Source organism: Lithobates pipiens, unplaced genomic scaffold (genome assembly GCF_037356315.1).
Source record: "Lithobates pipiens isolate NorthernLeopardFrog02 unplaced genomic scaffold, aLitPip1_a1.2 Scaffold_23, whole genome shotgun sequence".
In the NCBI taxonomy this organism is placed as follows: Eukaryota; Metazoa; Chordata; class Amphibia; order Anura; family Ranidae; genus Lithobates; species Lithobates pipiens.
The window spans coordinates 179,792,486-179,810,274 of NW_027507785.1; positions in this window are offsets into that span (position 1 = coordinate 179,792,486).

The following is a 17,789-nucleotide window of genomic DNA, read 5'->3' on the forward strand; positions in this document are numbered from 1 at the left end:
AAGGACAGTCAGTAATCACTAGTTATTACTATTAGGTCCACAAAGGTCCTTTTAAGCACTGGTATAGGTGTACAGTATATAGGGTTGTAATACACGTATAATATACTTTATTTCAAATATAGAAAGCATATTATAGTGCACTACAGTGCTGCTGACCGATTCTGCAGCTGTCGTTTCTCAGTGTAGGGACAATTTGGTGTTTGGAGCAGGGACAGTCTGCAATTCGCTAGCTACTATTAGGTCCATAAAGGTCCTTTTAAAGTGGTTGTAAACCCTTACAAACCACTTTGACCTACAGGTAAACCTAGATTAAGGCTTACCTGTAGGTCCAAGAAATATCTCCTAAACCTATACGGTTTAGGAGATATTTACCTGAAGACAGCGGCGCGCAGGCGCACTGGGTAAGCCGCAGATCGCGGCGATATGCCGCGAGTGTCGGCTCCCGTGCGCATGCGCGGGAGTGACGTCATCGCTGCTCCAGCGAATCACAGCGCCGGAGCAGTGAGACCCACAGAGACACACCACGAAGATGGATGCTGGGGACAGCAGTGACTTCACTGGCTCCTGTGTCAACTACGATGCATAGTAGTCCATTATGCTTTACCTTTGCAGGGAATCAAAGAGAAAGTAAACCCATCAGGGTTTACTTCCTCTTTAAGGACTGGTATAGGTGTACTATTTGGTGTGTAGTATATAGGGGTGTAATACACGTATAAAATACTTTCAAATATAGAAAGCATACTATAGTGCATTTCCACTGTGCAGCAGTGTGACTGCAGAGCGGTTGTGCAGCGATACTACAAAGAGTGAAAAAACGCAATTAGAAAAAAGTATTATAACTGGTGTGATAGACCAGTGGCCCCCAAAAATGACAGATTGAAGCGGGGTGTTATATACCTTATTCCACATATACTGCACTTCTCTAGAGACTTTTGTCACATGGTCATTTAAAAAATGACAGGCAGAGGAAGAGGCAGGCCCTTCCGCAGGGGTGGTAGGGGTAGGGCAGGAGCAACAGGCTTGAGCCAGAGTGGCAAATTGCAGAAGGTGCGTTCGATTAGGTCAAAGGACGCACCAGACTTGGTTGAGTGGCTCACTCAGCCTTACTCTTCTGCACCCTCCTCATCCTCTCGATCTGCACCCTCTTCACTCTCTGCTGTGTGCACCCCCAAAGACACTACCACCAACACCACCACTATATACCCTCCGTTTGAGTCACAGGAATTATTTTCCGATCCATCACAAGACATTGGCGTTGAGCAGCCATTCTTGGCATTTGATCAGGAAGAGGAGGTAGGAACAACCGCCACTCAGCAGTCTGACGACAGTACCCAGATTAGCCCAAGGTGGTTGGTCCCCGATGTTGCTGCCTACTCTGATATCTCTAATTATAGTGGTGGGGAAGGTGACGTCAATGATGACGTGTCTACTGATGTCACGCGGGTGCCCACAAGAGAGGAAGAGGAGCGGAGTTCAGAGGGAGATATGGATCTTTCGTTTTTTGGATTCTGTGCTTTCGTTATCGTTTGTCAAAACGAAAACAAAAATACCTGAAATTCGGACGAAAATGCATTCAGATGAAAATGAATGCACATGTCTAGTGCCATCTGTGGTAAATGGTCTACGGACCAAGGAGATCCCTAATGCCACGTACACACGACTGTTTTTTCCGTCAGAATAAACTGTAATGGTCTTTCTGATGGAGTTCCGACAGAGTTCCGCTGAAACAGACTTGCCTACACATGATCACACCAAAGTCCGTTAGTTTAGAACGTGATGACATACGACGGGACTAGAAAAAGGAAGTTCAATAACCAGTAGCCAATAGCTGCCCTTGCGTCTTTTTTTTGGTCCGTCAGAATAGCATACAGATAGTTTTCCCGATAGGAACAGATTCCATCGGAAAGATTTAAAACATGTTCTATTTCTAGGCCCGTCAGAATAAAAAAAAAAAAAAAAAAGTTTGATGAAGCCAACACACGATCAGAATATCTGATGAAATGTTTACGTCTGACTTTTTCAGCCGGAAAGTCCGACTGTGTGTACATGGCATGAGGAGAGGTCATGGTTGGCGAGAACATAGAGGAAACCTACCCACTACAGGTTATGTCCGAGGAGGATGAGGGGAAAGGTTCCTCCAATCCTGCCCATCCTGGAAGCATCAAGGGATGGATTTGTTGATGCCCACATTAAGCAATGTCCGAGCGCATGTTACATTTGTAAATGGACAATAAGTGCCCAAGGCTGTGGTCAATAGTGATTTTCTATACCAAATCACTGACATCCGGGGTGAGGTGGCCGACCAGTTATTGCTCTCCCAGCCTTTTAGACACATAGCACTCAATTTGGCTCATAAGGACGCATTAGGAGATCATGTGGGCAAGAGAAAACAGAGTATTACGTACCTGGTAGCAGAGCCTGATATGATGAGGAAGGCCTCTTTTACACCTCTGACGGGGGGGGGGGGGGGGCACTGGTAGTGTGAACCGGAGATGCAGGAGTGCAGAGTGGCACAAGTGCCTGTAAGTCTTGCCAGTAGCAGAGCGGGTTATCCCAGCCAGTCAGGAAAGGTTGTTAGTTGTCTTCAGTAAAGCAGGCAGGCTGGCACACAGCTGGTGGATGGCAGACTGAAGCAGTCTGGTACTGCTGACATTGAGCATGGGAGGAATGCACTGGTAGCAGGCACAGCAGGATATATCAGGAAGCAGAATCAGGCAAGCTGGGTCATAGACTGGCAGAACTGATCAGGTACAGAGGAGCAGACAAGAGCATGGTCTGGATATAAGCCAGATCAGGAGCCAGACAGAGGGGAAGGTTAAGGACAAGCCGGGATCTGTGCAGGAGGAGTTCAGAGTGCGGTCAGACAAGCCGAGTCAGCAACTGAAATCAGGATACATAATAACAAGATCACAGGATACAGGGAAGGCTGAAAGACAAAGCACCATTGATTTTGAGCACTGACACAGTTTAAATTGCCCATTTGACGCCAACATTTGTCACCTGTGCACGTGAGCATGGTGATGCACACCTTTGTGCATGCCTATATGCATGCGCATAAGTATTAGCCAAAGTCCTACATGTACGAGAGGAAGCAGGAATTAACCTGTGAAGAGGCACAGAAAGAAGTCTATCTAGAGGAATCATGTTGTCTACTGGCATGCCCTTCCTGATATAGAGGACCAGATAACAGATTGGTTCTACTGGCTGGGAGTTACTGGAGAGGTGAAAAGATATTGCAGTTCATGCCACTTTATTTTAGGAACCCTTTAGTTCCTCTCTCTATTATCGATTAACCATTTAGGCGTATTAAGTGTATTGCCATGGATATAGTGGGCCCCTGCTGAAATTGGAAACACCAATACATCTTATGCCGTGTACACATGACCGGACTTTGACAGCAAAGTTCAGATGGAATGAATCCGCCGGACAATTCAATTGTGTGTGGGCTTTATCTGACCTTTTCTGTCAAAAAATCTGACAGACTTTAGAAATAGAACAGGTTTTAAATCTTTCCACTGGAACCAGTTCCTATCGAGAAAACCATTAGTCTGTATGCAGGTCCGATGGACCAACAATGATGCAAGGGCAGCTATTGGCTACTGGCTATTGAACTTCATTTTTCTAGTCCCATTGTACGCCATCGCGTTAAACAATTGGACTTTGGTGTGATCATGTGTAGGCAAGTCTGGTCGTGTGTGCGTGGCATTAGTGGTACTTTATTGTGCCACAAGGTATCAAGTGGCCCCTTTGAAGGAGAACTTCCTCCAAAGCAATTGCTTGAGCATTTTTCACCATGTTCTCAAGGATGGGGTTACCTAGGGAAATCTTGATGGACCAAAGCACTAAGTTTATGTCAAAAGTGATGACAGACTTATGCAAGTTGTTACAGATTAAACAATTGTCTACCTCAGTCTATCACCCACAGATAGACAGGTCGGTGTAAATGTTTAATAGAACCTTAACCTCTATGTTCAAGTAGGTGGTACAAAAAGCTGGAAAGGATAGATATTTCTTAATCACAGCATTCAGGTTTTCCATCAAAGAAGTACTTCAAGCATCCACTGGGTTTCCCCCATTTGAGCTGGTTTACAAGCAAATGGGGGAAAGCTAATCATCTCCACATAGGACATTGGTTGAACATATAACCCAGAATAGAGAGAGAATTTCTAAAGTGATGCTTTTGTTCATGGAGCACTTACAGAGAGATCAAGAAATACAGAACAGAAACAGCAGAGGGCACAAGTTTTGAGGCTGCCTCGTCCGATAGGCTGATAGGCTTCAGAAAGATGGAGTGGCCTCAAAACATGTATCCATACCTCTTTCATGCCCACCAGCATCTGACATCACACAGAACCTTCCTCTAGCTGTCTGACTGACTGACTCACATGGCTCCCTGAGTATATCCTGGCCATTGGAAGCACAGAGTCTCTGGGTTGGATTACCTCTGATATGTGCTGTTGTGGTCTGGATAACAGCCCCCAGTGGATAAAGTTCATATGACAGGCGCGTGACTACTTATCAAATGTGAGTTGCCAGTTGTTGTTTTTACCAATAGATGTAGATTTCACTGCACTTAGATGTGTCCTTTGCTGTTCCTTTTTGCTGCTTTAGAGATTCTTTTATTCTTTTGAGTGTCTGCACTGTTGGAAGCCAGGTTAGTATGATCGCTGATGTGCAACACATGGACTTTATGAAATCTTTGCTAAGCATTCATATTAGAGGAGTTATAGTTCCAAAGAAGTACAGAGAAGGATGTACAATCAATCTGGCAAGCTTAGAGAGTTCCAGGTTGGGAAGTAGGTGACTGTGCTTATACCCACAGTCAAGAGTAAGTTCCTGACCATGTGGCAGGGGTCTTTTGAGGTTTAGAATATGTTGGTGAAGTAAATTACAAAGTACACCAACCTGGGAAGTTAAAGCTGCACCAAAGTTACCATGTAAAATCTGTTAAAACCCCAGAAGGACCAAGTGCAGGTAACTGCCCTGACTCAGGTTAGTTCTAAGCCCCCTGAATTAGTAGACTAAAGCTGGATACACACTATATAACATTTCTGTATATTTTTTTCCTTCAGATTTACCAAAACCATATAATATGAGTTTAAACCTTAAGAGTTTCAATTTATATGCAATCTGGTAGGCCCTTGCACTAAATGGTTTTGGTAAATCTAACAACAAAAGTTGTATAGTGTGTATGGGGTCTTAGTCCCAGTTTCCACAACCCTGCCCTAGCCACAAATTCAGCAGGCAAAATCATTTTTTAAAGGAATAGAGACATCTTTTCAGGACTTCTAGGTCTTATCAGGGTGATCAAACATGACACTGTCACGGAACCGAATGTAAAACCTTATTGCATTCATGAGGCATGCTGGAAAGCAGTGTCTGAGAAATTTTAGAAAATGTTGGAACTCCATTTCATTGAGAAATCACAGAACAAATGGTCAAGCCCAATTGTGTTGGTGCTGAAGCCCAGCTGGACTCTGCAGTTTTGTTCTGATTTCAGAAAACTCAGTGAGGAATCAAAGTTTAATGTGTATCCTGAGTAGATGAGCTGATAGAGAGGTTGTGACCAACCTGATACATTACCCCTTAGACCTCACCAAAGGCTACTAGATACCTTTAACTAAGGAAACCTGAGAAAACACTGCATTTTATACCCCAGAAGACCATTTCTAATTTAAAAGAATGCAGTTTGGGTTGCATTTTGCCCCAGCTACTTTTAATAGAGCTATGGATAAGACACTGTGCCCTCATTGGAAATACACCTCAGTGCATTTAGATGACATTATTATCTTTAGTAGATTGGGATTTTCATCTTCCCGAGTTCAAGCTGTGTTGGACTCTTTAAAGAAGGTGGGATTTAACATTATCCTGAAAAATGGGCCATGGCTATGGAGGAGACCAGGTACCTGGGGTACATTGTTTGTAGGGATTTGGTGAAACCTAAAATGAACATAGTAGGAGCTATTCATCATTGGCCTCGGCTGGTCACAATAAAACTATCAGAGCTTTTCTGGGCATCGTTGGGTACTGCTATTGGTTTGTTCCCAACCTTGCCACCATTGTGACACCATTGACTGACCTGACAAAGGGTAAGAAGTCACTCATGGTCTACTGGAATAATAGGGCTGAAGAGGCCAGACTTCTCCAAGAAATTACTTCAAATGGATGCCTCTAGCAAAGGTTTAGTAGCTTTTCTGTCTCAAGAGGTCAATGGGGAGTAATGCCCCATAGATTTTTTTAGTGGAAAGTTGAGTCACCTTGAGAAATGACAACATAGTGGAGAAAAAGTGCCTGGCAATTAAGTGGGCTCTAGACTCAATATGCAATTTTCTTCTTTGAGGTAAGTTTTGTCTTGTTTTTGGCCAAGTTTCGCTGACCTGGATGAGACAAACATGCAAATGCCATGGTAATCAGATGTTTCCTAGAATTACAAGAACTCAAATCCATGGTAAAATGCAAACTAAAAAGCAACACCAGAATGCAGATGCCCTCTGGGGCATCTGGTCAGAGAGAAGAGGACTAATTTATAGTACTCTCTGGATTGGCAAGTCCTCATTTGGGACCTAGAATTTGGAGACTCGGAGAGAATTTGGGTTGGAAAGAGCCTCCGACCGCTGATTACGGAATGTTGGTTTTGAAAGGGTTAAACTTGCTGCAGGTGAGGTCTGAAAAAAAGCAGGAAAAGTCAGTATATTGTCTGTGAGATAGAGTGGAGTAGTTTACAGCTGTGAGCAAGTGTGGATGGTCTTTGTGGTATCTTGAAGCAGACAGGAACGCTAATCCAAAGTGAGGGACTGGTATATTGGTGGTGAGCCATTATGTTGTTTTAATTGTACTAGAATTAGGGACTGTTTGCTTTATTTTTGCTGAAGAAAGCTGCTTTGTTTGTTTTGAGAGTCCAATAAAGACTGCTACTTTTATAAGTGACTGGCTTCTGCTCCCAGGCTCTCCATGTTCGGCCCCATTCACACCTCAGCGTTTTGTAGCTTGAAGCCTGAAGCTCCAAAACCCTGGAGGAGAAAAATCTATTATTCTCTATCGAGATGGTTCACATCTCCACTCTAAATCATCTGAAGCCAAATGGCTGAAGCTCAAAAAAGTTCTGCAGCTTTTTTTGTAGCTCAATTCAGGCAGATTTGGGCATTTTTCAGATTTTTACATTGGTGATCTTTTTTACTACTTTATTTTTTTATTGTTTTCACCATTACAAATCTCCATTAAAAATACAACAATATTTATACATTCATCAGCACATATACACTTTTTTTTTACAAAAATACCTATTTGACCCCTCCCCCATCCCTCCCTTCCCTCCCCACACCACTAATTTAAATAACCACTAATTTCTTTTACATTACATATCACTTACATTTTACTTACATTCCCAAGGGAGACTTGTTATTTCTTGTTTGTTTGTTTGTTTACACCGTCCCCTTAAAATTCCCTCTTTTAATAAATACTGCTCTTTCTTTCCACACTGTCATATTTATTACATTAACCCATTCTGCCAGTTTCTGAGCCTTTGGTGATTGCCACTTTTGTGCAATCAATTTTCTAGCCTGGAACAGGCACCTCAATGCTGCTACCATATTTGTTTGCCCGCATCTCTCTTCCATACATCCTAGTAGACACATTTTTGCCTCCCGTTCTTTTCTAGTCCCAAAAGTTGCATTAATAGTATCCAATACTGTAGTGCAATACCTATGCAGCTTCGGGCATTTCCACATAATATGTATAAGGTCACCTGTATCCTGGCATCTAGGGCACTTATCATCTACTTTCCTCCCGTACATATATAGCATCTTTGGAGTGTAATAAACTCTGTGAACCAAACATAAATGAGATATTCTCTGTGATGGGGAAAGTGATCCTCACTCCAGTACCTGTTCCCACTGTTCAGTTGTTATGATTCCTATGTCTATCTCCCATTTCACTTTATTTTTCTCCACACTTTCTCTAGATATGGAACTGCTGCTAATCTGTAGATTAAGCTCTGAAATAATACCTTTAGAGGTGCCTTCCTTGGCTAACCTATAAAGATGTGGTGTTTTTTTTTCCATATCACTGGTTGTGTTTTGAATTGAACTTGGAGAGCATGTCTTATTTGAAGGTACCTGTAGAATGAGGTGTGCGGAACTCCATGTTCTCTACTCAGTTCTGAGAAAGATTTCAATATACCTTCCTCATAAAGTTGTATCCCCTTAGTGATACCCAGATTTTCCCATAGCCTGGATTTCCTGCAGATGTTTATTATCCCATAAGGGGGAATATTCAGTTAGTCCCTCATACCCCAACGCTATGTTACCTGTTTTCCACACTCTCATAATCATTTTCAGCATTGGATATTTAACTGGGAAGGAGTCTGCCTCCAAAGTTTCTATTATGGTACTATGTGGGGTGCCTAATAACATAATTTTACCACTGGCATTCTCTCCTCCTCTTTTACTGCACCCACACAAGTGCTGTAATTGAGCCGCAAAAAGTAGCTACGGGGTGAGGGACAGCCATCCCTCCCTCATTTGTTGGCAATTGTAAAGTTTGAAGGCTTATCCTCGCTCTTCCTTTTTTCCAAATCAGCTCCCTAAAGAGGGTTTCTAACTTTCTAAACCATTCTTTATTTATCCAAACTGGGGAATTATGAAGCACGTAGAGTAATTGTAGCATCCATATCATCTTGATAAGGTTGCTCCGCCCAGCTACTGACAGTGGCAGTCGACTCCAAATATCCGCTTTTCTTTTAAATTTTACTAAAAGAGGGCCTAGATTATTACTTATATATTGTTCTGGGTTCCGTGTTACTACGATCCCTAGATATTCCATCTTTTAGATTTATATGTTCCAAAGGATCCACAGTTAAAAGTGCTGACTTTTCCCAATTTATCACCAGACCCGAAAATTGTCCATATAGCTCTACTAGCTGCAGCGCGCTTTTCAGAGATGTCTCAGTATCTCCCAAAAAGAGCAGTACATCATCTGCATACAATGCAGTTTTTTCCTCCCCTACCTTCCTCTGAAATCCTTGAAGGCCCTGTGTGGGTCTAATCTCCATCGCCAATGGCTCTACTGCTAATGCAAAGAGGAGGGGAGACAGGGGACAACCCCGTCTCGCCCCCCTCTCCAATTGAAATGATTTTGAATATTCATTATTAATTTTTACTTTGGCCCTTGGGGAGTTATAAAGTGTTTTTACCAATTTAATAAAAGAAGGGCCAACACACAAACTTCTCCAAAACCAGACAGAGATAATCCCATTCTAAATTGTCAAATGCTTTAATTGCATCTAAAGACAAAATAGCTCTACTCCCTACATTCTCAGTTGGCGTTTTTAAATTCAGATAGACCCTTCTGATATTAGTGCTTTTTGCCCTATTAGGGATAAACCCAGACTGGTCCGGGTGTATGAGTTTCTAAATGTATTTACTTTTCCTAACTGCTGACACCCTGGCAAAATTTTTGACATCTGTGCATAATAGTGATATCGGTCTATAGGACGATGCATCCAAAAGGTCTTTCCCCTCTTTCTGTAATACAATTATAGGGGCTTCTGCCATTGAGGCAGACAGCTTCCCTTCTGCTACTACCCAGTTTGCTACCTTCAATAGTTCTGGGAGCAATATATCACCATACCGTTTGTAAATTCCATCTGGCCCCCGGAGACCTCTGATTTGCCATCCCCTTCACCACTAATTGTAACTCCTCCAAAGTAATAGGGGCTTCCAAGGACAACTCTCTCTTCCTCTTTTAATACCGGCATTTCTATTCCCCCCAAGAAATCGTTCATTGCCTTTACTGCCTCTGTTACTGCCCTCTTTGATTTATATAGGTTCTCATAGTAAGCCTCAAATGTATCTAGAATTGAAGAAGTCTGGGAAGAAATCCCCCCATCCACCGTTCTAATTTTAGTAATATTAGAAGGAGTTGAATTCGTTTTTTCCAAAAGAGCAAGCATATGCCCTACACTCTCTCCCTCTGCAAAGGCATTCTGTCTCTGAAAGAGGCGCTTATTCTCCACTTTCTTTGTAATCAACATTTTGTATTCCTGCTGTTTCTCAAGCCATTTTCTTTGTTTCGTTAATGATGGATCCTCTACATAAGGTTTTTCTGCTACTAATGTCTCCTTCCTGATCTTCTCTTCCCAGTCCCGCCAGCTTCTCTTGATCTTAACCACTTGTTGGATTAATAATCCCCTCAAGAAAGCCTTCAAGGTGTCCCATATCACTCCCACGGGTGCTGTTCCTACGGTAAAGGATACAAACTCCTTCAACTTTAAATTTACCTCCTCTGGCTTTTCCATCAGTTCCAACCAGAACGGACTTATTTTTCAATTACTCAAGGGACGCTTACCTGTATTCATTGTAATCACCAGTGGAGAGGGATCTGACACCCCTCTTGGATGGTATACTATTTTCATAATTAATTGCAATATTTCCCTATTACCCAGAGCCATATCCATTCTAGATAATGTACAGTGAGTACCCCAAAAGCAGAAGTATTGCCACACATCTGGGTTTCCTATTCTCCACATATCACACCACCCAACTTCTTACAAAAATTGGGATAGACGTCCCTCCCTCATTCTGTCCATCCCCATTCTTATAGGTAATCTATCTAATGTTCTGTCAAGTACCACGTTAAAATCTCCTACCACCATTATCGGGATATCTTCCTTATTTAACACAAACTCCATCAATCCATACAAAACCTCAATTTTAAAGGGTAGAGGGATGTAGACATTTGCCAATACAAATGGTACACTTTCTATAAGAAACGGCCCAATTTATCTATGCTAATTTCTCTGCACACAAAAGATAACCCTTTTTTCACTAATATACTCACCTCACTTGAGTAGGAGGAATGAACTGAGTGGTACTGATATTGATATTTCCTATTGGCTAATTTTACCAATGTTTCCTTCGTTAAATGGGTCTCTTGTATGTAGATTAGATCCACTCCATATAAATCAAGTGTGGAAAAAATGACAGCTCTTTTCACCGGGTCACCCATCCCACGGACATTCCAAGAGCCTATAGTAAATGTTTTATACCACATAACTGGGTGGGACAAAATGAATTACAAGGAAGACATCATGAGAAGAGGCAAGAAAACAAAAAAACAAAAAGGAGCCCACAAGAGACAAGAGAAGGAAAACTAGAGGAGAAATAGCACTGTATATATACAGAAAGAAAAACAATAACAAAAAAATACAAGTAACGCTTAAAAAATAAAAGGAAACATTTTACCCCTAAACTATCGATGTGTTACCTTTTTTAAGTGCATTCTTCCAACCGTGTGGGTATCTCCCAAATATCTTAATATTTTTTACTTCCCTTCTCCCTTGTGTTTGAAAAGTGCTATTTGTGGTTACATACCATATTATTGCCTCCCATCTACTTTTAACCCCCCCTCCCCTTCCTTGCCTATCTAGGCTACCCTTAGGGGCTATACTTGTTACTCGATCCTGCCTTACACACCACATACTGTACATATAATCCTATACCTTCTGTACTTCTTCCCACTCTTGTCCCAATGTCACCCCCCTCCAAAAAAAGCAAAAACAAAAATATGCAACAAGATTTAATACTTTCCTTCCAAACATTATGATTCGTACCCTTACCTAATGTGTATTTTTTTTTAAAACTAAAGAAAAACAAAACAAAAAAACCCCAAACATCTTTTCCCACCCCTCCCTAAATATATTAATTTGTAAACATGTCCTACAGCCCTTACTCCCCCTACTATCTACTTATCCCCATACCCCCACCCCCCCACAGCTTTCAATCCATTCAGTCTAAAGTTACATTTTATTATCTTCCAACCATTTGACTGCTTTTCCCGGTGTGTCAACAAACATAGGGCCCTCTAGTGTCGTTATCCAGAGGCGTGCTGGGTACAGTAATGCATAAGTAATTTTGTTCTTTAAGAAACTGCGTTTAACTGTTTTGAAATCTGTTCTGCATTTACTTAATTCTGGAGCGAAATCAGGATACAACGAAATCCTTGCCCCATTGTAGAAGATATCCCCCATCTCTCTTGCTTTTTGCAGTGCAGTTACCTTATAAAAACTGAAGGGTAGTTGGAACTTTAAATGAAGCAATTGTATAGTGGAGGTAAATTATAAATAAATAATGTTTAATTGATGACATTAATCTAAGAACATAGAGAGTATTTATTCATTTCATATATATATACATAGTGCGGATAAAGCATAAACATGATGAGCAGAATAGTACAATCATAGCGACACATGATCAAAGTAAAGTAAATAAATAAATAAAATAAAAAAATTTATATAAATGCTATGGCAGACAAGTGCCACGGCAACAGACCCAAGACTGGCACATGTACCCACATGGTATATGTGAGTCTATTAGCTAGTATAAATACAATATCATAAAGAATTAATAGTAACTGGATAGGGATCAATCCATATGGAATACAACTGTGTCATCAAATATAGCTCAACGCGTTTCGTGGATTTTTCCCCTCGTCAGGAGCAGATGCACCAGAGATTCCTATAAGGTATATAAGATATATCAATGTTTAAAATAGAATTATACATGGTGTTATATGTCAATAGACGGCTCACCAAGCACACTTACCAACCCAAACAGCGCACGCAGCGCATGGTGACCGGCGCAGGGTAGGCCACGGATATAGACCCCACCACGGGAACTGAGGCGGCATAATGTGGAGGTGCAACGTCAGGCAAGCAGGAGATGTGTGAAGTGTGGACAGACAATTTCCATATAGCCAAAAGTGATGATATGTAATCAGTGAAGCAAGAATATCTGGGAAGAAAATATACTGAGTATGTGTATAGTTCATAACAAAAGTATATTATAAGTAAATTATTTTAATAGTAAGCCCAGTGTAGCTTCACAAAAGCTAATTATCATAATATGTAAAATACCAAAGAAAAAATAATAATAAATAATTGAATAATTAGATGAATGAGTAAAAATTATATTTGTGTAGTAGATGGTGTAGTAAAGTAGTAATATTAAAAATGAGGGTGTGTGAATATGGAAACATGAAAGGACCCACCATTGAGAAGGGGAAACAAGAAAGTCAAAGGTTGAACTATAGAACTGAAGACCAAACCACCGAAAAGAAAAACATACCATAATGTTGCACCAGAGCACCACCGGCAGATGGGTACAGCAGGTGTGCGGTAACCCCCAAACGGAGACCGGTCAGATAGACAACCAGCTCCGAGTGGGGGATGTATATATATGCCACCAACACCACACAGTGAACCAATGGGGGGGACGAGACCGCACCTTGGCTGAGTAACCACTCAGTAACCGGCACTGAAACTCCTCCATAGGAACACAGGTGTTGTAGCTGGGCTCCGGAGTCATGACGTCATCCCAGCCGTCACACACTCAGCATACCCGCCACCACACTGATAGCATGACGAGCGTGGTGCCAATGCGAGGAGGGGCATCCGCCCAGATCTACCGAACATAAGGAATGTAAGGGGAGGAGAGGGAGGACCCACTGATCGCATTGCAGCTCCCGCGATGGGGGAAAAAAACAAAAACACACAGCCAACCCCTGCGCCAAATCAACCACACAGAGCATATCACTGCTCAGGTGGAGAGCGTGTATCAGATGTCTAAAAGGGGCCATACATGTGGGAACACTGGGCCAGCGTCAGGAATACTGTCTGTAATAAATATATATACCATGTACACAACCAACTTGTATTAATGTAAATATAAAGAAACAGTATAAATGAGTATCATAAATATATGAGGCTTAACAAGAAATACCCTGTAAATAAAGGCAAACCTCACACAAGGACAGCAGGGGAACACTGCCAGTCCCAATTATACATCCCTAAATTATGTAAACAAGAGGGGAATTTGGGACTTTAAATGAAGCACATCATGGTGCTTCCATCCCGATAATAAATAAAAACTGAAGGGTAGTTGGGACTTTAAATGAAGCAATTGTATAGTGGAGGTAAATTATAAATAAATAATGTTTAATTGATGACATTAATCTAAGAACATAGAGAGTATTTATTCATTTCATATATATACATAGTGCGGATAAACCATAAACATGATGAGTAAATAGTACAATCATAGCGACACATGATCAAAGTAAAGTAAATAAATAAAAAAATAAAAAAATAAAAAAAAATTAATATAAATGCTATGGCAGACAAGTGCCACGGCAACAGACCCAAGACTGGCACGTGCACCCACATGGTATATGGGGGTCTATTAGCTAGTATAAAAACAATATCATAAAGTATTAATAGTAACTGGATAGGGATCAATCCATATGGAATACAACTGTGTCATCAAATATAGCTCAACGCTTTTCGTGGATTTTTCCACTCGTCAGGAGCAGATGCACCAGAGATTCCTATAAGGTATATAAGATATATCAATGTTTAAAATAGAATTATACATGGTGTTTTATGTCAATAGACAGCTCACCAAGCACACTCACCAACCCAAACAGCGCACGCAGCGCATGGTGACCGGCGCAGGGTAGGCCACGGATAGGGATGAGCTTCGTGTTCGAGTCGAACATACGTTCAACTCGAACATCGGCTGTTCGCCCGTTCAGTGAATTCCGAACATTATGGGCCGTTCGCGGCAAATTCGTGTGGCGCTCACGGCCCACAATGCACTGCGTCATGCAGTGCATTGCTGGCTCATGATTGGCCAAGCATGCACTGTGACCCCGCATGCTTGGCCAATCACAGCGCCAGCAGCGAGGAGAGCCATGATTGGCCACAGGCAGGATGCCTGTGGCCAATCATAGCTCAGGCTGTGTAGTACACGCCCCACACTATATAAGGCCGCCAGCGCGGCGGCCTTGTGTAGTGTGTTGGCGTCTGAAGCAGTTAGTGGGTGTTCTGTGTACCTTCAACACAGTATACACCGATCGTTATCGGCCGATTTTCGATCTTGCTCTTCTGTAGTGGTTGTTGTCTGCGTGCCCTGACCGCAGTATACACCGCTATATTCACCTCACCTATATAGCTAGTGATCTATCTTTTATAATAGAGCTTGCAGTCAGTAGTGTTAGGAGCTTGTGCGTGCTGTCTGCGTGCTCTGTACCCAGTACACACCGCTATATCCACCTACATAGCTCTTCTCTATTTGAGCCCACTTGCCATCTGCAGGAGTTATTGGAAGTTGTGTGTGCCTCCAGCACAGCACAGTATACATCTGTATATACCCCTTTATCTCTGGTGTTCTATAATAAAGGCAACTGCAGGAGTTAGTGGGTGTTTTGTGCCTCCAGCACAATATAAACCTGTATCTACCCTTTATTGCTGTTCTCTAATAGAGCCATCTGCAGGGCTTAGTGGGTGTTGTGTGACTCCATTACAGTATACCCCTTTATCTCTGGTGTTCTATAATAAAGGCATCTGCAGGAGTTAGTGGGTGTTGTGTGCCTCCAGCACAATATACACTACCCAACTGCTGTTTTACCCAACTCCCTTCAGGCCATTACCATGTCTGGAAGGCCAGCAAGGAGAGGCAGACAGGCGCGAGCCGATAAAAGAGGGCAAGCAGGCTCTGTGTCTAGACGCTTGTCCTTCTTTTCGGCAGCTGGACATGTTGAACCACAACATGCCAACGACTTGGTAGAGTGGATGACCAAGCCCTCTTCATCCTCCTCATCCTCTCTCACCCAGTCTCAGGGTAGGGTACTAGCAAAGCAGCTGCCAACGCATCGTCTTCCCTCCTCTCAATGTCATCATCAGTGACTCCTTCCCTAGACCCACCACGTCCTCCTGAGGAGTCTCCTGAACTCTTTGAGCACAGTGTTGGGTACATGCTCCAGGAGGATGCCCAGTGTTTTGTAGGCTCTGATGATGACACTCAGCTAGAGGAAGGCAGTAGCGTGAATGCAGAGAGAGGGGATGCTCAAGAAGGACAGCAATCTGGCAGTCATGTTCCACAAGCTGCAGCATATTGCCAGGTTTGCTACAGCGATGAAGAGGGAGGGGATGATGAGGGCACTGACTCCACGTGGGTGCCTGGTAGGAGAGAGGAGGAGGAGGAGGAGGAGGAGGCACATGTCCAATGAGGCAGGATGCCCTCCGGGGGCCAGCTTAGGGGCAGCACACCGACTGAATCACACCGCAGAGCTCCGCCTGTGCAGGGCGCTGCCTCTGCACGTTATTCTAAAAGTTCTTTGGTGTGGGCCTTTTTTGAGACGAGTGCATCAGATCGCACCACTGCTATTTGCAACATATGTCTCAAGCGTATCTCGCGTGGCCAAAACATCAGCCGCTTGGGCACCACATGCTTGACCAGACATATGTTGACCTGCCATGCAGCTCATTGGTAAGTGTACCTTAAAGACCCACACCAAAGAACAAAGTGGACCTCTCCTTGCTCCTCATCAGCTGGCATCTCCAACCCCACTAGACCTTCAGTCCTCTCTGAAACCTGCTCTGAGAGGAATGAAGGTGTAGAATTAGGTGTGTCACAGCCAAGTGCTTCCGGGCACTCTGCTAGCAGTACACCCACGTCCGATTATAGCAGGCAAATGTCCCTGCCCCAGCTGCTGGACTGGCGAAAGAAGTTCACTCCCAGCCATCCACATGCCCAGCGGTTGAATGCTAGCTTGGCTAAATTGCTAGCACTTCAACTGCTGCCTTTTCAGTTGGTAGACTCGGCCCCCTTGCGTGAGTTTGTACAATGTGCGGTTCCTCAGTGGCAGGTCCCCAAACACCACTTTTTCTCACGGAAGGCGATTCCGGCTCTCTACCGGCATGTGGAAGGCAATGTCCTTGCCTCGCTGGACAGGGCGGTCAGCGGTAAGGTGCATATTACCGCTGACTCATGGTCCAGCAGGCATGGACAGGGATGTTACCTGTCTTTCACGGCCCATTGGGTCACTCTTCTGGCAGCTGGGAAGGATGCAGGACAAGGTGCAGTAGTGTTGGAGGTTGTTCCGCCACCACGCCTCCAAAATGCTACTATTGGTTGTGACACACCTCTCTCCTCCACCCCCTCCTCTTCTTCTTCCTCCATGGCCTCTTCCAGTGCTCTGTCCTCAGAACCAGCGGTGCTCCGTAGGCGTTCCAGGGGCTACGCAAGTACGCAGGCAAAACTATGCTTGCGCTGGTTTGTTTGGGGGACAGGAGCCACACTGGGGCGGATGTTTTGTCAGCTCTGCAGGGGCAGGCTGAGAGGTGGTTGACGCCACGCCAGCTTAAGCCAGGAATGGTGGTTTGTGACAATGGCACCAACCTCCTCTCCGCCCTCCGACAGGGACAACTGACCCATGTGCCCTGTGAAGCTCACGTCCTTAACCTGGTGGTGCAGCGGTTCTTGGGCAGGTACCCCGGCTTACAGGATGTCCTGAAGCAGGCCAGGAAAGTCTGTGTGCATTTCCGCCGATCATTTAATGCCTGTGCTCGGCTGGCTGAGCTCCAAAAGGAGTTGAACCTGCCCAAGAACCGCCTTATATGTGACATGCCCACCAGGTGGAACTCAACATTGGCCATGCTGCAGCGGCTGCACACGCAGCAGAGGGCCATCAATGAGTACCTGTGCGACTACGGCACCAGGACAGGGTCAGGGGAGCTCGGTTTTTTCTCACCACGCCAGTGGGGCATGATCAGGGATGCATGCACTGTCCTGTCACCGTTTGAGGAGGCCACAAGGATGGTGAGCAGTGATAGTGCATGCATCAGTGACACTGTACCTCTTGTCCACCTCTTGGAGCATACGCTGCGTGGAATAATGTACATGGCACTTGAGGCAGAACAGAGGCAGGAAGAGGAGGACTTCCTTGCCTCTCAA